The sequence below is a fragment of the Gallinula chloropus genome, assembly GCF_964237585.1.
Source record: "Gallinula chloropus genome assembly, chromosome: 5".
Taxonomy (NCBI): domain Eukaryota; kingdom Metazoa; phylum Chordata; class Aves; order Gruiformes; family Rallidae; genus Gallinula; species Gallinula chloropus.
Window position 1 is genome coordinate 76,649,232 of NC_140090.1, and position 22,349 is coordinate 76,671,580.

Consider the following 22,349-nt stretch of genomic DNA (forward strand, 5'->3'; position numbering starts at 1 on the left):
GAGTAAGCAGCACTAAATTCAGGTGGCATTATTCTTCTGTAACTCAAGCTCAGTCCTGTACTCTGCTTGGACAAAGTGAAAAATATTTCATCATTTCATCAGACATTTTTTCCTTTGGTTGAGCTTTCTCTCTTTGGGTTTTTGGTGTTGAGAAGGAGGCTAGGTTATCAGCCACTGCAGTGAAAGGAGGCAAGCAGCTAGATGTTCCTGCACAGATACATTTTCCACACTTTAACTTTTGCCTGGTCATAAAACTGCTTTTTAAAAGATTGTTTTGGGTTGGTTTCCCAGGCTTTGGAAAAAGAAAGGAGGCTTGGCTTAGCAGGTCGTTCTGTCCACACCCAGCTAATCCTGCAGATGATATCGATTGCCTGCAAGAATTTTTCCCCAAGAAATATCGCTACAGCTTCTGATTTTCCTCCCTTTTCCCATTTCCCCAATGAAATGAGGCTTCATCTCAGTTCTGACCATTAATAGTATATACTTCAGTAAGCTTTACTCAAATCCAATAGGTCTCACGCCCAAGCTGCACTGTCTTCACAAGGCTCTTAGTTACCATCTAAGCTTCATCTAGAGTTGCTACTGCAGGAGTACAACACTGAAGCCTATGAGGGGGTTGAATTTACAATACGTTCATCTCAGATGGTGTCTGCACACTCCATAGGTCAAGTTTCTCCTTTTCAGAAAACTCCTTCATTTGAAGAATGGACATAACATATTACTGTTATGCATTTATTTAAACCTTCATTGAATATAGTTCTCCTTTAAAAATCTCCCTATCAAAACATAATTCTGTTTGTAAGATGAGTGTCAGAACTGTCGAAGTTTATAACATTTAAGGTTTAGCAACTAAGATGACATATTACCTTGAGGTTGAAACTTAGCAACAGCAATCACCCCATTGCTCAAAATGATATGAAATATTAGAAAATAGTTATCTATAATTACTTGTGAACACTATAATTTTTTAGTGGTTTAGACCCTTAAATATTTCAATGAGGGAGTAGGTGTTATCAGGCAACAAGCTGCTTAACAGGTTAAACTCATTTAACTCACCAAAAAAAGGAAACACAGGAATAAACTGACAATTGGTTGTAAATCACAGCAGCCCAGATGCTGCTGTGTAGTGAAGAACAGTAAATTTAGCTTTTTATTTGTTAAAGCTGAGAGCTTTTCCACAGGAGCTGAAGAAAGTTCAGCATCTAATGAAGGCTGTGTTTCCATTTCTCTGACATTTCACTATAAGCATTAACTTGTTGTGGAGACATTTCTTAATTTCCTTAGAAAATCCTGGTTCCTGAGCATAGAGAGTCAAAAGTGCCCCTTTTGGCTGAAGATCACAGCAGTCTAAAGCTGCATATCTCCCCTGGGTTGCCTAAAAGACATACTCTTTGTTAGCGCAGATTTGGTGCCAAACCAAGACCTCCTGAGCTGGGTTCTCTGGTCTGCATAGGCTCTGCAGAGACCAGGCTCCTTCCTCCCCAGAGGGCTGGAAAAGGACTGGTCTAACTGGGAAAAGGATGCCAATGCATTGTTAGAAATGAGTCAAAACTGCCAGTGAGGCAACAAAAAAGAAATACTGAAGTTTGAGAGATGCCAAACTGTTGGGGTGGGTTTTTCTCCCCATATTTCAGAACTGCTTTTGCAAGCTGGATGTGTCTCATTTCAACTTGCAGATTGAGTCCTTCAGTTTTGCAAGCTGTGGCATATGTCTACTGACCTGTCTACTTCAGTTGCACAGGAGATGCTGTAAACTCCAGAGATAAAAAAACCTTTTCTTTCTTCTCTGACCGCATGAAGGAAGGACTTTGAGGGCAACAGGCTTTTCAATACAGAGGTGGACAAAAGTATGAGAAGGAGATTTGGTCAGCAAAAACCAACATATTTTTCTGAGAAACCTTATGATGCTTTCTTGAGTCTGAGATGGGTTTTCCAGTCCAAACTCAGGAGAGAGAATCCACTCTAAAAAAAAGCCTCATTAGAGTAACGTTCCTCTCTGAACATACCTATAAATCCAAATTCCATTTCAATCCATCTTAGCAAAAACACAAAGATTACAGAAGAGTTAGCTACCTCCCATTTAAGATTTTGGCCTCTGCTGCTCTTCACATAGTAAAGATAGCTCTGCAACAACCTTACTTTACCCAGCAGATACCTTAGGCATCCACCTTCCACCCAATACCAAAAGAATCCTCTGGGCAGTGCCTTGAATTGGCTCCATCCAGCATCATGAAGACTGGAAGGCCCTGACTTACAACCTTTCCCTTCAGATGTGAGGAATGGGAGCTATTTTCTCACATGGAGTCAAGCCTAAATGAATAAGGAGATGTAATATTTGGAAAGGTGCTCTGACTGGTATAATTGGCAGCACAGTGGTATTTTTCCAAAGGTAAATATTGTTATCATTAAACCAATTGCTAAGCAATTTCTTGTGGCAAAACTGTCAAGAAAACTTCTACAGCTGTTCCTGCTTCTCAGGGTTCCCCAAAATCATTTTCTGCAGTGTTTTTAATTGCATGCATACAGTTTTCTGCTGTCTGCCCTGGCATTCCCTGTAAGGTTTCATGGTTCCCACCCTCTTCCCATGTGGCCCCCTCAATAAAAGCATTTTGCATGTTACTAAGGAAAAGTTGGGAATCAGTTTCAGCCACACCACAGTATTTGATGACACAGCACTGGGCAGTGACACATCACTGATTTCACCCACCCATCATTTGTTAGCCTGGTTTTCATTTTAAAGTAGAGAGTTTGGTGAAGTAAGAGATGGAAACAAAGGAGCCACTTCCATGACAAAGTTTTCCAAATCCCAAGCGTTGTGAAACATCACTCAGCTGAAATTCTGCTAAGATATCCAAAATGACTACTTTTCCTCACATTAATCTTTCAAAAGGGTGTTCAGCATCTATCAAGATCTTTTATAAACAGGATTAACTTCTTTATTTTTTATTTTTTTTTACCATTTCAGGTAATAACACTTGACTTGCTCCGTAACATGCAGGGAAGTCTGGTGAATGTTACGGTTGTTTGGCAGAGAGGAAGTGACTGCATCATTAACACTGTCCAGAAGTGAGTGGTGATAAACCCTGGCACAGCAACAAAAAGAATAGCCAGGCGGAGTGACACGAGAACTTGTGGAGTACATTCTGCAGTTGAAGACAGAAACCCACATGAACTCAAAACATAACCAGTTCAAATAAACCTTGTCCCTTGCAAGCTATAAACAGTAAGTTCAAGAGTGAATGCACAGGGTATGGCATGGAAGTAAAGTGAGATAAGATGTTTTCTTCTACTGCTTCTAAAAAGTTAAATACATTTCAGCTTTACTATATGCTTCAGAATATAATTATAACTCTAATCAGTCCAGAATAGTCCAATTGTTGCTACCATCTTGAATTTATCTGTCAAGAATTTCCTGCTGTTACTATCTTACAGCTCTGGCGGTTTAACTGAGGCTGAATGGCAGCTGACTGCTAACAGAGTGTGATATCAGACTTGTGCTTTGGAAAGAAGCAAAAAAGCACCAGATATTTCCTCTGATTCTGATGTGCTGCTCATGTTTTAACTTTAAGCTCCATAAGCTACATGACTTTCTACATGGTGTTCACGCTCCTATATGCTGCTTACGCTGAATTATTGCTGTCATTCCCCTTCTAGTGTGAAATATGAGCCAGCTAATGGATTTACCTTATTTCCATTCAAGATAGAAACTCAGAAAGGACTGAAAGGGGAAAAATGAACCTGTAAGTGATGAAATAGCAAATAAAATATTTGTATCTAAGAACATGTTCATAAATTAAACCATTTTAAAGCTTTCAGTAAGGAATGACGAAGTTCCAGTAAACACTGACCTGCCTTATACACAAATTCCATCCATCCTAATCTATCCACCTATTCTATTCTGGAGTAATTGCTTGCATCCCACCACATCTAAAATAAACTTTTGCTAATGAGTTCAAGGGAATCAGCATATTTGCTTTGGCATCCTGGGTATTTATATTTCACAGAGTTAGCCCGTTCTGACATAATCATCAGCAGGAGAACACATTAACCTTTCCTCAGTGTTCCTAACTCAGCAAGTTCGATAGCCAAGCACAAAGTCAGGTAGTCCAGGTAATTATTTAGAAAAACAAGAATCAAAGTCTTGAGAGAATAATATGAGATTCTAACCTATGCAGGGAAAGGTTAAATACAGATAATATTTGAACTAGAAATGCACTGGCCTAGGCTGAATTCTTTCTATCTTAATAGTTATCGTATTAGTTTGCCCAAGCAATGGCTGATTAAGTTCTCATGCCAGAGCATTAAAACACAAAATCACAGTGGGAAAGGCTAACTTAATTGAAGGCAAATATATGACTCAGGCACTGATGGTACCAATAACGTGGAAAAGTTTGTATGTCAACCTACAGTATACACCTACTTCATATTTCAGAAGCTCCAACGACTTTCCAGCAGCTGTTGATGATTGGAAGAAGGAATGAGTTAAGCCTTAACCTTTTAAGTTATCAGAAACATCTGACTTAAGACATTTCTGAGGAGCTGAGCCACCTAACTACCAATGAATTGAATCTTGGTCTACAGGCACATAACATGGTCATGCAATCCGCCTATTAAGTGCTTAAATGAAGACTCATTAAGCATCTCATTAAGGGTACTGAAGCTCACTCGCTGTACAGTCTCAGTGCAGCTCTACTCCTTTCTGATCTCTCCCCAGGTGAACTTGCATAAGAAGAGTTATCCACACCTCATTGCCCTGGGATCTGTGGATGTCCTCTTGGGGGTCCATCATTTACTGAAGCACCCAGACACCTGCCACAGTTACACACTTTTGCAAATTCCACCCTTGACATTCAGTGTCTTTTCATGACAGATAAACCAAGTTGAAGAAAATTTATATAATTTCTTTCCCTGTGTGAACTGTGTGAGTTTTATGTAGGCATGCCTATGAAAGATGGGTTTGATCTTTGGTATTTGGGGGTTTGATTCCTTTTGGAACTAGAGTGGGATCCCACACAGAACTGTGGGCACAAGTGATTTTTTTGAGTTACTAAAAAACCCAACCAACACACACAAACTAAAACAAACCACCTACCCACCAGCTCATCAGGATGATTTTTTAAATCAAAAGCATAGGAAGAAAATTATTTGAGGTCAGATGTAAAGATTTATTTCACCTCAGAGGAAACATGAATCTAGATTTCAAGTAGAATTTCAGATTCTTAATTTTGGGCACCTGTAATATTAAAGTACAAGTGGGCAAAGTTTAGTAATGGAAATTAGTATTTCCAAAGCAATCAAGGCTCTGGTACTCTATATTTTAGCACTATATACATATTATTTCTCCAATGGATCTCAAAAATCTGTTGCAGAACTTAGCATTACTGGTCTCCAAACTAGCACTGTAAGTGTTCAGACAAAGAATTTCAAGTAATACAAATAACTCTGCTGACCATGGTAAGCAGAAGAAATCTTTAAAGTCCTTCTGCCATTGCCAGTACATAGCTTGAAATGTGATCCTAATGATCTGTCTTTTTTTCCTCTCTGTTTTACAAGCTAAAGACAGCCAAGCCTGCCAGTGAGCTCATCCTCAGCACTCATATTCAGGTCTGAAAAAGTTAAACAGACAGTTTGTTCACACTCAGCAACAACCACGCTGACAAACATCAGCTTTGATAGCGAGATGGAGTATATATGGAATATATGCATAGACACCTAGTCACAGATAAGTGGGTGGCCACAGCGTGGTGGCCTCTTTGCTGGCGTATGAACAAGTAGTACTCAGGAGCACAGAACACCTTGTGAAACTGCATGAGCACCAGGAAAAATTCTTGCTTACAGGAGCTAATATCACTGTCAAACCCAGCCAGGTACCTCATCATACAGCCAGACCTATCAGAGACAAATCTCTCAAGTCCCCCCAGTCAGCAAGACACAGCCCAAGCCTCACACATAAATAAACACAGATATTCAAATGGAGTTGCATCTTTCCTTCTGGGGCCTGTGGATGTGTCACCTATCTTTCATGTGTCAAATGCAAATGGTGGATCTACACAGTGCAACACCTCTTCTCCATCCACCACAACAAATACTTCACTAACCCAATTAGTAAGAGGTCCATGTAATAAACACACACTTTCACTGGGACAGGCTGCCCAGGGGGTGTAGAGTCTTCTTCTCTGGAGATGAATTCAAGATCTGTCTGGATGCTGACCTGTGCTTTGGCAGGGGGGGTGGACTCATTCTCTGGAGGTCCCTTCCAACCCCTACAATTCTGTGACTCTGTGAACACAAATTGCCTGCTGTTCAGGAGCTCTATTACCCTAGTTTTTCAATACACCTTTAATCTTTGCAATAAAAAGTAGATTTACCATGGGTTTATAACTGCAGTGTTTGTCATCCCAGGTATCTTTTTTTCTTGAACAAGCCTCTGACAGCTTTGTATTTCCATGCCCTGCTGCTCTCACTGACCAGCTCCCAAATGGGCCCAATGTGGTGTTGCCATGCTGCTACCCAGTTGAGTTGTGAACTCATAGGCTGCTATTAACAACTATGATCCTACCCTCAGGACATACATCTAGACCGCAGTACATGGATATTCCTTATTTTGAGAGGGGATATTCAGGACAACTTTCAGCTAACTAGTTTCCAGAATACTGCTATTGGTCTAACCCTTGCTGCACAGGACTCACCAACAACATGATCAGTCCTTACAAGTCCTTACAAGTAAACAAACAAATATTTAAGCTTCAGCTGGTGCCTCACTAACTATTTTGACTATATTCCTAGAAGCAATCTCACTAGCTCCTTTAAAGCACTCAAATATGCCTAACAGTCAAGTGAAAATTCTCAGTAATTATGGCCCTTTTCCAGAAAAAAAACTATCTTGAAGTTCAGTCCATAACTTACCACAACAGTCAGTTGCCTAAATGTAAGCACCCTGTGCTACTTAAGATGTTCCAGAACATCTGAGGTGCCTTCACAGGAATTGTAAATAAGACGTAAGACCTCTGGGAGAGAAAGCTCTTTAGGGTATTGTAGCCTCAAGTTATTAATGTACCACAAAGAGCAGAATACATCTGTATTAAGCAATTGAATTTCCACTCAATTTAACAATACTAAGATGAAAGTAGTTACTAATATCTTCCCAGTTTAACAGCTATTGGTCAAATAGCTTTTTTTAAACATCAAGGACAGCATCACTGGATCTACTGCAATCTTTGGTAGCTCCTGATGAAGTACTACACTTGTGACAACTCCTTTCTCTTTTTGTCTTGTTTCAGCTGTTCAAAAGACTTCACCAAAGAAATACCTGCCACACATGGAAATACTATATTTGTGCCCCTCTAAAATCACTTCTTTGTATAGTCCTTATCCAGGAGGATGTCTCAAACTGAAAAAGTATTTCACACCCAAATCTCTCTTGTAGCTTTAAAGAGATATAAAATAACAACTATATAAAGCATCAAGACAGCTCCCTTAGATCATCAAAGGAAATTATCCCACAAAGAGGCCAGCATTAATCTAAGCTGAGAGAGGGTCTTCAGCTATTCATTCTTTACTCTTGTGTGAATTAGTCCTGGGGATTTTCTTTTTATTATTATTATTTTTTTACTGCTGACTTTTATTGGGAGTTTTCTGCAGCTATTTTCGGCAGTTGGTTGTCAAAACTTTTTTCTGGAAAGCGTTGCTGATATAAACAATCTACTGATCTAATCTTATAGTAGCCCTGTGTTTAATTAAACTTGGAGCGTGTCTGTACATTAAAGAATTGGTTTACCCCTTGAAACCTATGTATAAAGCCAAACTCTTGGTTTGTTGGAAATACTTTTTTGGGGGAAAAATGAGATGATTCAAAATGACTATTTCAAAGAGTTGCCACACAAGTAAATAAAAAGCTTACCTCCTCTGGGAAATGCCATATAATGGATTTAAAAGATGAACAAAATCCCAGTGTTTATCCAGTCTAATGGATAAAAAGGACAAACTCACTGACTTATCACAATGGCCAATTGTACAAGAAGCTGAAACAGGCCATTTCTGACAGCCAGTGAAAAATAACATTTGTGCCCATAAAAAAAAGGCCCCTTATGTTGTATTTCATATGGGAAAGCCAATAGAAGTCCCCAGCCAAGCTTTTTTATCACTAAACTATCTTGATTTATACTTTGTTTGAAGTTCTCAAAATGAAACTTTCAGTCTCTCACTGGCTAAAAATAAACTTGCCGGAGCTGGTTAGGAGGCAGCTGACGCAGGCAAAGTTTGAGCGTTCAGCCCTTAGGAGAAGAACAATTGAGGGATTACTCTTTTGTTCTGTAGAATGCAAGCATGACTTCTATATATTTCAGATTCAAGTCTGCAAATTCTTAGCAATAAATAGTCCAGCTAAAGCTGAACTGCGAAATGGATTTGCAGAACCTGCCTGTTCTCTCAGAAAACTCAAGACTATTAATGGAAAAAGTCACACTCTCTACATACATTTCAGTTCATATATCTCTGGGTACCTGCTAACAGATGAAGCAGTGATAGATGCTGTGCATCCTTTAAAACAACACACTCACTATAAACACTTCTCCCAGAGATTACAATTGAAAGTTATGAGAAAGCTCAAAGCATGGCTTCCCTGGGTTATTAGTTCACTATCATTCATATACAGAAACATCCTGGCAGTACTCACCAGTTAAAACCAGAGGATCTATCCCCTGTTAACCAAAATTAACACATTTTAACTAGTAATCTGTTGGAAGGATGGCTCCAGGGTACGTTATTTGACTGTTGTTGGTCAGTCAATGGTTTTCCACCTTTGTCTACGCTGGTCTCAAAGGGTAGGCAAGATACGTGGTGACTTACTGGGAAGCACAAATGGGGGCTGTAAATATCCATGCATGAAGAATACAGCATGGGGTGTGAAATGTGACTCCAGCCTGAACAGGATAGAATGTTGAGTATCCCTTTTTCCCAGTGGTTTTTTTTTTGGCAAACCTCTGTCAGGAATGACTGCTTTGGGACTAGGTGACCTCACCAGGTTTCACTTACCCTATTAAGTTTCTAGGACTTTTCACACCAGAAAAATCTGTTACTTTGATAGGTGCAGCACTGCTAATTCAAATATGATTTACGCAGTTGGTACTGAACTCAGACTAGGCCAACAAACACTTCTAGACTTGGATGTTAGTTCCTGAGCTACCCATAAAGACATGCCCTAATCTCTGTGCAGAAAAGTATTCATGATAATTAATGACCTGCAGGACTGAAGACCAATACTTTCAGACCAAAAGGAAGGGAAATGGTTCAGAGGGCTCATCACAGGAGAAGAGACTAAATATCTCCTTCCCACCTCATTCCTTTCTTACATCAGAATGATCACACCTGAGTAACTACATGGACTTGACTCTAGGAGGTACAGGTAAGTCTGTTCTACGTCAAAACCAAGTCGTCATTGTCCATAACACTAACTACCCTTCCCCTTCCAGATATTACCTCTTTTCCTATAACTTCAACTTAAATCTTATCAAAACCATAAAAAGTCAAAAAGAAACTATTAATCTTACAGACACTGTTCACTAATTTCTTTGGATTTATTCCAACTTCATAGTAGTATTACAGAGGTCAGTCCTGTGGGGTTTACATGATTGCCAGCTCTAATATATAATAGATATATTAGAGATATATTAGATATATTCTTTGCAGTTACATACATATGTTTCAGCCACTAATTTAAGAGAAAGTTTCTTTTTTATTCTATTAATAATCAGGTTAATTTATTATTTGCTATGCTTCAACCACTTATGTCAAGATGTTTCTTTACCCAAAAGCTATAAGGTGTTGGAAGATAAAAGTGGAACAGTTGTGATCCACTGGGTGCCCCATGTACCTAGGTCCTGAAATTCCTCACTGTCCTCACCATTTCTGCACAGAGCTTCATAATCTTCAAAAGAACCCCAGAGGGCTATTTCTCTCAGAATTTCACACAACAGACTGAGATAGGAGGGAAGATAGAGACATCAGAATTGGAGACAATGTTTAAGGGATTGTGTTTAGCAACTGGATTTATTTTAAGCCTTAATAAAGACTAAAAAGAAGTCAAGAGCTGCTGAAAGTTCTTTCAATTTCAGAACTTGGATAAACTATATTTATGCTCCATCGCAAGCAGCTTCAGAAAAGGTAGAGGTTGTTTTGCTCCAAAAGTATTCTAAATTAAAAAACATAAGGAAAATTCTTGTGCTTGCATTCTGTAGAACAAAGTGCATGCTGAAGAGTATACTCCTCAATAATTCAAACTTTAAATGGTATGACATTTCAAGCCTTAAAACAACAAAGCTACACTCTTGCAGAGGTTATACCACACGGGGGTGTTCATTTCCCTTTGTCTTAGTTGCATAAACTCAAAATCAACCCCATGCAGTAAATGATGTCTGCCCTATTGTTTTATATAAACACTCTTTTGTTTTTCTTCAGTGAAAAGATGTGTTTAAAGAAAGCTCTGTACGAATTCCAATAAAGAAACTAGTGTAAGAAATCTGGATTCATAAAATGAATTAGAACAGCTCTACTGTTACATCGAGTGGTGCTGGAAAGCCAGCAAAGTCAGATAATATTTTACTTGGAGCTGAAATGAACTGTTGTGAACTCTGACAAACCAGCACTTCAAAGCATTCTGAACATACTGCCACTAGCATACGGGAATTTATCGTGACTAAGAGCCTGACTCCAACCCTATTTACGCCACTGTTACTCTGCTGACTTCAGCAGGATGGAAGATCAGAATTAAAATCAAATCACGACTATCTCTGCAACTTACAGAAACCTCAAAGAAAAGAAAGAGGGAAATCATACTCAATACACCCATTCTACTCCCAACAAAAAGCAGCTCAGGAAAGTCTCAGACAAAATTCTGCATGACATCCGGGCAGCTTCATGGGTGGCCCATGCAAGAATCGGGAGAACTGATGAAAAGTAAGATGTAAGATTTGGTGATATTGCTGAATTCTTAGGAATTCATACTTTCTGGGAACGGGATACAGCCCACATCATTACGTTATTTTTATTGAACCTTAAAAATACATCAACAGGGTTAAATTAAATTATACATTGCAGTAAAAGTATTTTAAGGCTATAAGAGCAGATAGATATTTTTACAGCCTCAAGCCTATTATGGATTTCATGGAGACTAGCATGTAGCAACTTGACATTATTACAATAGCAATTTATTAATGATTTGTATATTTCAGTACCCCTCTGGTTCTCCTGAGACAACATCAAGACATTTCAGAGACAAAGAACGGACTTTTTTGTCCCCGTAAATCAACAGAATAAGGCAACTGCTGAATACACACAAAAGCCAGAACACAAGAGAACTGTTATACAACAAGGCATAAGTTGTACAGCTAGTTATCCCAAAAAGTGCTCTTTTTGGATCCTTATAGGTGTGTTTTTTTCAATCTGTTCCATGTATAGATATCCTCAGACATGGAAAACAGTTGGAAAACTTGTTGAATTCCTTAAAAAAATGATACATGTAGCACAGCCACCAAGATGAATTCAAAGGGCTCCAAATCTTTAGATCTGATGCATAATTCAGCTGACACATGGCACGTGAAACTTAAAGTAATGTAGATTGGTTACAGAAATGCAGATCAGAAGTAAAAAGTGAAAGGGGAAAAAACACAGAGAGGCTTAATAACACTGGTCACCCAATAAAACAATCATAGAAACTGGCTCGTTGCCAGTCCAGTGCAAATATACATGTCCATGAAGCTGATAGAACAAAAATCCCACCAACCCCCCCACAGGGGAGCAGTTTTAATCTTAGCCACAGCTATGATGTCATCAAAAGCTGTTATTTCATTCTCTTCCCCCTCCACCCCCCCCCCCCAAAAAAAGCACAGCCAAGACAAATTGTACAATAAGATTGCTTTCTCTACACTAATGTATGCCAAGTACATAGCGGTTGGAACACAGATTTAGGGGAAAACAGGATGCAATTTTTAGACCACAATGGTGATTACATTCCTTTCTCACCCATTAGAGTTTTGGGGTGACCTGTCAAGGCTAGAGGGGCCATCATTACTGTGTATTATCACATAGCATCCCTGGACAGAGGGCCACCATGAAAGCCTATACACCAGTTACATATTTTGATGTACTTGCTCTAACCAGTATTACCTCTCCAGCCCAGGAACCAGCAGAATTAGAGAAAAAGGTGTCTCTGCAAATTGTAATACGTGGGAATTACTCATTCATTTCAAATATGTCTTTTAAGTGTCCGTTGAGATACTTTTTAACTTTATCACTTCCGAGTGCCTTCAAATTCCACCAGATAGTACACATCTAATGGGGTTTCTCTAAACACCACACTCTCTGCCATTTTTTTTAATCTTTTAGACAAAACTCCTTTTCATTCCACTATCTCTAAACTTTCAGAAACGCAGACTGCAGTGCCAAAACCAGCAGAGAACCTTACATTTGTACAGGCAGGACAAGAGAAGGGCTTAACCCTTCCCCCCTGCAATTAGAGCTTTGCAATATGATGTTGCCTTGACAGTTTAAAAGTTCCTTTCATTGACCACTGTAATGTACTTTTGCAAATCTCTTGATGAATCCCAGGTTAGTTGAACTGTTCAATTATAGCTTTATCCTAATCCTACCAGCTAAGCATTAACGCCAGCAGCCTCCCACATCCTAATCCTGTCCCACTTGACACTGACCCTTGCTCAGTCCCAAATGATGTGTGTGTTAGCATAAAGCCACGCAAACAAGAGATTAATCAGGAACTCAACAATAAAGCGAAGGATGTATAACAGAGCAGTGGGGAGCATTTGAGCAGGGAGACACTACTCTCCCCAAACATAGGGTTGGCACATACAGGCTTAAGTACCTCTAAAAACCTAACAAATGCACACACAAATTGTTACAAGCCTTGTAAGGAAGCCATTAGAAGGTGTTCTGAGCATGATTTAAAACAAGAGGGAAATCTACTCTGAGTTCAGATTGAAGCTATTAGAATCAGATACAGACTTAGAAAATGGAAGGACTTTTATGTGTGATAGACTCCTATCCTCTGTAATCCACTGCAGATTGGGAAAATGATTCCTTCAGATCTGCTGTTGACAGCTTAATATTCCCAATGATAATGTTGTCAGGTGATAACACAGAGCCAGTCTATAGCACTTTGATCCGAATGGAAAGTTTGCATTGACTGCAACATTTGGAAAGAGATTGTTTGGGGGAGGGAAAAAAAAAACCCACACTCAACTGAAACATTACCCAAAGAGCATTTGATTGCGGTCAAGATAGAAGTTCATCAACTTCTTAAAGATCCAAGTTGCCGTCCCTAAGCAAATCCTGAACAGTGACTGAAATTCACTCTCCAAAAATACTACTCAGGCAGCCAGAGGCATGCAAGAACAATCCTAAAGAACCTCGTATCCAGTTTTTAAAGTGAGTGCTATTGTCACATGTGTTCTCTCAAGTTTCAGGAACATGAATATATGGCTTGTACAAACCCTTGGTTTAAACCTCTCTCCACATTTTTCCTTAGCTAACCACAAGACCGACAGAATTCCTCTAGGTTTCTACATCCATACAGCTAAATATGCTTTCAATTATGTTCCTGGCATGGTTAAAGAAGAATTTTGATAGCGTAAGGCCTTTATGTCAGGGTAGTAAAACTGTGTCTTTTAGAATGATATTGATACTGTTCTGTTACTGAGTGTCTGATACAGTAATTACAATAGTGAAAGGCTGGATTGTCCCTGTGGGGACTTAACAAGAAGGGAGGAGCTGAGCAGCATTCCCCACCATACACAGAGATTAAGGACAATTGTTCCCTGACCATAGGCACCATGGTACAAAAGGAGACAGAGAAAGAGTCAAGCAATGCAGGGGCGTGATTTCTCCTCTCAACTGCTTATCAACCTTTGGTGAAGGTAAGAGTGTACATGTGGGGAAGCCTACAGTATGGTTGTTAGGGGAGAAGATGGAAAATTGTATCCAGAGAGTTCTACATTTTAGTAGGAAATGCCAAATGGGAACAGCCAAGTTTTGCAGTGCACTGAAGACCAGCCCATTTGCATGTTCAGAAGTTCTCTTGCCATGAAAAGCCTTATAGCCTGTTTCAGATTAGATGAATTTCACTAGACTGAAAGGAGTCAGAAGTGCTCCCTAACAGAGAAGTAACACAGAGATGGGGTGTTTCTTGTCTCCTTCTAGCAGTCAATGGCTATTGTAGTTTCTGTGCTGGACACTGCTACCAAACACCCCATTTAATAGACACCAATGTGCAACTTGGGGATGCACAGTGTTTTCAAAATCCTGGATGCTTTCAGCTTCACACTACCCTGTGTGCATACAAAGTCAGTTATGTTTGTTGTAAACCTGCTAGGCAGCAATTTGCTTCAGTACCTCAAACTTCCCTTGGTGTATGATACAACAAGTGATGTTTCCCTAGTCTTCTCCTCTGCCCCACATGTGACTCTACAAGCAGACCTCTGCCAAGTCCCAGTCTTATTCTACACAGCAATATCTGTCCTATCCCTATTCTCTGCATCATGTGTAAGGTGCAATCTGACAACCTCCTGAGAAAAAAAAACACAACCTTGTCACTACAGCACAGAAATACAACGTGCTCACATGGAGGGATTTGACATAGTGAGCTTTGGGGCACTAATGGTTAAGAACCACCAATGCTAACTGGAAATTGGATTTGAAAAGTAACCCAACTGCTTTGGAGATTACTATACATTAGAACTCTGGGTTTAATTTGAAAATGGCTTTCAGGTATTATGTTTACTGAAATTGCTTTCTTACCTTGACTGAATTGCAGAGTTATTATCACCTACCTCACAAAACAGATAAGCTGTAGCATTTGTAACTTGAGCATTATTCATATCATAAGGGTTTCATTAAGAGCGTCCATATGATACTCTGATGTTTGTAAGTGCACACACGTGCCCCATTGGTCTGTGGGTGCATCATCAAATTACTTTCCTTTTAATTGCAAAATTAAGGTTGGCTTCATGCTTAATACAGGTATTCTGGAGCTATCAGCACTGCAGGGATAAAGAACAGCATAAGAATAATAGTAACTAGATCTCCTGAAATTCAAAAATTCTACTGTCAGCAGCTGGTAAGTGTGCTTACAGGGGTCAAGTAATTGGGACAAAAGGCAAGCAATACCTTTAAAAAATAAACTAGGTGCATAATAAACCATTTAATAACATAGGACCTTGAATTACTGCAAGGAGAAAGACAATTGAAGCCATTTCAATTATCAGGATCTGCTTTCAACAGATCTTAGATCCCTTTTCCATTAGGATGTGTATTTTTAATTTTAATCCTAGTACACAAAGTTGATGTTTTATATTAGAAATTTGGAGTAGAAAAAAATATTGTCAAAGAACTGAAGCTTCATTCTTCCAAGTAGAAGGGGTAAAGTCTTGGCACAAAGTCATAGTGTAGCTGTTGCAAAGAGTAGGGTGGCACCAGGACCTCATGGGATTCGTCTCTAGGGCAGTTTCAGAGTTTTATCTTTACATCTATGCATATTGCTTTCAAATTTCCAACTTGGACATATTTTCATGGGCAGCAGAATTCTCCGTGTGCAGGATATCAAGAGCAGAACAAGCACAAGCCATCAGCAAGTCTGCAGACATCATATTTGAAAGAGACATTCATTCCCCCTTAGACTGACACTGAAACTGCTGCTTATCTCTGACTGTTTTGCCTGGACTTCTACCTGCTTTTATTTTTCTTGTCACCTACATAGGGGTGTAAAGTTTTTGAAACTACTATATTTTGTCTGTCTTGACCTAACAATGGCCTGAAGCTGGTTGACAATATATTATCATCAGCCTGTTGGGTAGCACTGTACAAAAGGCTACAAAGATAGAGTTATCAAGTCCACATGAACTTGGCTGAAACATGTTTCCTTCATGCAGAGATGATAAAAGAGCTGTGGAATAAGGGGGTAAGTTATGCCTCACCAAAAAGAGCCCAGAAAAGTTGTCCCTTACACAGTTCTCCCCCTTAGCAGCCCATTATTTATGGTAAATGCATCTTATGCCTCTACCTACCTCGGTACCACTAGCCTGCTGCTGCTAATGAAAACCAGACTGACAAAATGCTTCTCTCCCAGTCATGACAAAAACATCTACTCATTTCAGAGTTGTCCAAGGCTACTAAAACACCGTGTTTGTATTAAATACCTACATACCCACGTGCTGTACTGCTCCAGGTTTTTTCTAAGCAGCCTTCTTTTGCTTTTTCTGGTGTACAATGAACTTCTCCAAACTCACATTAAATTCCCACCTAACTCACCAAGATAGATGGTATATGTGCCTTCTAAGTACAAGGAAATGCCAGTCTCTGTTACTGGGTGCTGGAAGTGTCAGTAACACCAGCACAATCTTTTTTTAGAAGGTTTGTAAAAAAGAAATCAATAATAAACCCCTTGAGACAGTGAGATGAGGGGGGAAGATTACCTGCCTTTCTCCACCCTCCTTCATTACCCTTGTTTTAGCTTATGGATGTGATATTTCTAAAAGGTCACAGATAAGGTATGTGTTTCCATTTGTGCAGGTATAGAACATATGTTTGTATGTTAAATGAATGATAAAATGCTGGAAGATTTACTACTTTAAATACAGTTATTTGAACAGACTGATTGGAATAATGTCCTTCATAGTGTTTATTAACTTGTTTATTCTTATTTCTAGGAGTTCTATTCAGATTAGCACTACGAGGTGAGACAGTGGTGGGCTACTGTCACTCAATACGCTTGAAACTGCAATATCTGTAATGCCACACAGAAAAATCCATAAATGCACACCTCACACACTTTTATAGATTAAAAGGGAAAACTTCGCATGCTGCTGAAGATCATCTCATTTCAAGCCAGTTAAGTACTCTAATTTACCTGGGTAGGAATGAAAAACAAGAGGAGGAAAAAATTTTTCCCAAATCAATTTTGCTGTCTCTTCCATTATGTAAATCTGATAATTCCTCCTGTCACTCTCATTTCTCCTTTAATCTTTCAAACCTAGGAGTTTGCCTTCCTTCCCTCAAAATATCCACAGCATTGTGGAAATTTTTTTGTTCCTGGCAGGGCTGCCAACATCTGATGGCAACTTCTGCATGGGCAGAGGTTCCCCACAGAGAAAGGGCAACGTTTCTTTTTTCCCCAGAATATTTTGTACCCTTGCTGTTCCGCTCAGTGTGTGGTTCCTGGCCAGAGCAGCATTTTGTCCTGTGTGTCATACGCTTGAGCCCTCCTGTCTTCCTGCTTATAATCATAAGATTGCTGTTAACAATAATAATGTCAGCATTCTGAATTTACAAAACAAAAGGTACAAGATTAAATCTTTTAATTAATCCATTGAAGGGATAATCCAGACATTGCTACCAGAAATACTAGTTATTTGGGAGGGGCAGCCCAACTTTATTTAAATTCATTTTCACAATATTGCAAATGACTGAAAACTGAGCAGCAACAGAACCCCACAGTACTCTTCAGCAGATATATGGGGGCATTCAGAAGCATCAGCTGCTCAGAGCAGCCCCAAAGCCACTTTGTTGGCTCAGGTCATGCTGTTCCATCCTAAGACAGGGAGATGGGCTGTATCACCACAAGAAAATAAATGGGGGCTGTCACAGAAATATGCACCCTCTCAAATTCCGAAGGAAAAAGCACATTATCTGAGGTGCTTCAAGCACTGTAGAGATGTTACAGTATGATCAATCCCATTCAGTTGGGTGTCTCAAAGGTGCTCGGTGGCTATGGATGCTAACACTCCTGCTCAGGAGATGCTGCTCAGCATTTCCTTCACAGGCACAAGCCAGCTTTCTCTAACAGACAGAAGCCTTTCCCCTCTCCTTTAGTGAGGGCTGCACTGGGTCTCTCATACAGCTTGGTGATTTGCTATGACTAAGAATATTACATCTTCCTTTAAGACTATTTAGTCTCTGTTGACTTTTCCAGTATCAGTGCCAGCGTTTCTCATCTTGTTGGGAAAAAAACCCAGAGCAAAGACCCTGGCAGTGCCAGAATGGAGGTTTCATGGTTGTAGAAATCCTAAAATCATCATGTATTCCTCTAGCACACGTGTTCAGGAGTGCTAAAGATACTGACTTCACCACCATGTAGTTCAGCATTTTACAGAGTTCCACTTCCCTGCCCTCAAGAGCAGGCAAAAACAAAAGAAAGGAAAGAAGGGAGCATAGCTGAAAGTGTTTTTAAAAGGAACTCTGGTGTCTCATTTTTCTCAGCGATTGTAAACAACTTGTTGTGACAGTAAATTAACTAGCATCTGAAAGAGTACTGAAGAGCTATATATAATTAATTTAGCACCTACATTGTTTTACTTTTCAGTACTTAAGTCTTTTTTTCTGACCTTCAAGAAATGTTGAAAATGCCTAGGAATTGCTTTATGGCCTCATGCAGGAGTCAGTCCAACTTTACCTCCAGCAGGAGGCTGATCAGACCCATAGTTATCCTGGGAAACAAATGGCATCACTTCCCAGAAAGATGGCAGCCTCCAGCCTTTGACTCAGGGAAAATTAATTGCAGAATTAAATACAAATACAAGGGTGTTTAGAAATCATACCTCAATACAGCTGGTGAGCACTTCTCACCCTACAGCCGTAGCGCATTGCTATGCTGAAAAAGCTTTTATTCTTATTCCATCAATAAATGTTAACACTAGCCCTGATCCTACCAATATTAAGAAAAACATCTTGCTAAATGAAATGCATGGAGACCTGGCATTTATTCCTTAAAATAAGTACATTTAGGAGTGTCAGCATTAAAATTCGGGGTGTATTATTGCTAGTGCTGTACTGGGAATAGCGGTTCTGCTTAGAGAGCAAGGTTGATAAGTTTGAAAAGAAAGGATCCAAAAGTTATGGAGACATTTCCTAGGTCAGCCAGCAAAAGTACAGCACCTACACATCTCAGTTCCTAAGAGGCAGTGGCAATTCAAACAGCTAAATTAATGTTGGGGGGAACTGAGAATGAGTAAGAATAAATGCTGCAGTGGACAAGGAAGGGGTCTCAGGGTGGTTTTTGCTCTCCAACTCTGAACAGTAGGATTGGAAAGCATTTTTCTATTGAAAAAAATACACAGAATGACAACAGTGAGGCCCAGCTTTCAAGTCTACGTATAAACACCAGCACTTGGTTTTGAAACTTGCGGTCCTTAAAGCCTCCTATTTTATTTTCAAACAGCGTGCCCCCCTGCCAAGAAGTTACATTTTTTTCCCTCTTTAAATAAGCAGCTAGGGTAATGGCACGATGAACAAATTTCATTTCTTTCTGTTCGGTTTTTTCCATCTTTAATACAGCCTCCAGCAGGCCAGATGGCACCAATGCAATTGCTAGTAAGTCAATACATCTGGCTGCATTCCTGAAATGACAAATCTGATGGATAGAGCCCCAGCTCCTATACAAAGCCTCTTTTCAGAACGCTCTCCCTGGTACTTGTCTGCTTTAAGCAAAACCTAATGTGTGAAAACAAAATAAAATTGAGCTCTTTCACCACCCCGCGCTAACGTTTCATTTGCAGTGTTTTTATTAACGCTGCTCCCTCGCTGCCCTGCTTCTGTACCTCAACCCCAATCTGCCAAGCGCTCTCTTTCTGGCACAAGACGGGCTCTGTTCGAAGACCTCCCTCCTCCAGAGCTGCTAACAGTTCAAAGCAGGTTACAATAAACACTTTGGGCTTTTCTCATTAGGAGCAGCGAGATTGTTTAGGAAATTGTCCTCAAAGAGGGAGCAATCTGAGTAAAACAGGAGTGAAGTGATCGCTTCTTCCAGCCTCAATCGTCCCTCATCGGGCAAATCAGGAGTTAGGAACACACGCGACCTCTTCCCATCATCAGAGCAGCGATCTGTCAGCGCAGTGCTGTGCTAATACTGAGGCATCAGTGCCATCCATATAAGGGGTGAAGGACTCTGCAGCCTTCCACAGTACCCCTGGATTATTTACAAATCCACAGATAAATATCTGGAGGCGGTTGGTCAGACCAACAGAAGAGTGCATAGCAGCAAGCTATGGACAGGAGCGCAGGCATCAGGTGTTAACCATCTCTTCGACAACATTAACCCTCATCTTTCATTAATACAGTTTGGGAAAGCACCAGCTAGCACCAGATAAAGTGCAAAAGCACAAGAAGTTGCCACTCCACCAAAGAACTGCTCTATCCCCATAGCTATTTCACAAAATGAAGCGCTGCACGAGGTGTGGTGCTCTTCACTTGTGTTGTGCCATGTTCACTCATCACTGACTCGTAACAAAGAAGTAGTATTTGTGTTAACTGCAGAGTCACTGCAACAATAAATATCAAACAACTGACAGTTTTGGGTCACAAAACCCAAGCTAGTAAAACTAGAAGCAGTTACAAGCCTGGTTCAGTCCATGAAAGTTTTACCCTTAAAAATTGGTTCTTTGCCACCTGAGTAAACCTGCTGTGGGGATTGAGATGGCTCAAGGAGTAACAAAGGTATGAAGAAATAACAACATCAGTATTATCTTCTTGATTTTTTAGTACTAATCAGAGTAATTGGCATTTAGTGAGAAACACTACTCCAAATAAGGTTAAAGCTGAAATCATTCCATCCCAGATCACGATGTTGGGTCAGCAACCCCATCACAAACATTTCTGTCTGCAACCTGAGCTGAATCCAGTCTCAACAGACAAAAGTTTCTGATTTATTTAGTACAGTCTTTAGGCATAGGAACAAAAAATGACGACAGTGAAGCTTTTCCAACCTTTTTACTATGAACCCAGGCTATGATTCCTTCAATTTTTGTTCTGAAAGGGGTGAAAGAATTCAGGTTGAGCGTTTCAAGCACAGGCACTTCAGCCAGCACTCATCTCTAGACAAACAGCATTGACTGTTTAGGGGGGGTAAACCCTCTTTAAACACTCCTGCCCTATTCAATATAGCACATGATGCAACTAATAAGGGAGTCTTATGTGCATAACCATACCATACTCTGAGGAATGAACATGTGTGCCTGTACATTATAGCACTGAGTTACTATTATTTCAAATATCAAGTATCAGATCTACATGATTATACCCAAAATATTTTTGTTTAAAAATAAGAAAACAGTGATCATTATGAGGAGTGTTTAGGAGGTGAGAATTTAGAATAAGAGAGCACACCTTCAACTAGAAGTGGCTCTAGGAATGGAAAAATGAACCCAGAGAATGAAAAAGCCTTATTCTCCACAGATTTGCATCATATTTTTCTCACTGTCTTAACTCTTGCTTGTGGTTCTCATTTCTTAATCATTATTTCACCTTGCAACCAACTGTAGCCACTGATTATCTGACATTTAGATTCCTTGTATCTCTCCAGGTTGCTTGTCTACTTTTCCTTTGAGAAGATATACGTGGATAAATATTTTCTATTCCTCCATTCTTCTCAAGTGACACATTTCAAATTATCTCATTCTCCCACGTAATTTTTGTCTTCCAATGTAATTGCCTCATGGACTTCAATCATGTAATATGAGAACATTCTAAAATAGCACCGATGATCTATAAAGCTAAATAGAGAGAACATTTTTGAAAAAGCTTGGTTATGGACAATCTAAATTATTCTGATTTGGAAATATCTTTAAGTCAATTTGGGTACATCACACAGTCAGTATCTTTTCACTGCTTTCATTCTGTACAGACTAGCCACATTCCATTTTCATCTTCCGAAATCAAAACTTTGCTGGCCTTGTCACCCTACCTAACTAACTTATTGAAAAAGCACTGAGGAATTGCTCTGGTTTTGGATATTTATCTGTTGAGTCATGTTTTGAAGCTTAAAGCATAGTGATTGAGAAGGACTCTCAACGATTAAGTCACCTTTTAGGATTTGGCACAGACCAGGGAGAATAGGATAGCATATTAGTTCTGTTTTGAAAGAGATTGGTGGGGAAGAGGGGGAGGGAAGGGAGAAATCAAAGCAGCCACCTTGAATGTGTTAATAGTAAGATGAGCATGAAAATCCACACCTCATAGGCACTCAGACCCAACTGGACTTTTATTTTTTAAATGTGCCCTTAGATACTAAGATGGTAGGAACTGTGGAAAATAGATGGTAACCCGCCCCAGGGGTTCCAGTTACTAGAAAGTTAGCATAGCTGAAAATGACATAATCCAGGTGAGCAGCTATTGTACACTCAAGTTTGAGTATTATTCAAAATAATAAACAATATACTGAAAAGGATTGTCTTCTGATTAAGTAACTAACTGAGGAGAGACTCTGGAGATTATTAATTCTCTTTCCAGGTTTGGTACAGGCACCTTGTACCACTGGGTTTGCTTTGCCTTCCTGTTTGCTACCAGGAGCAGGG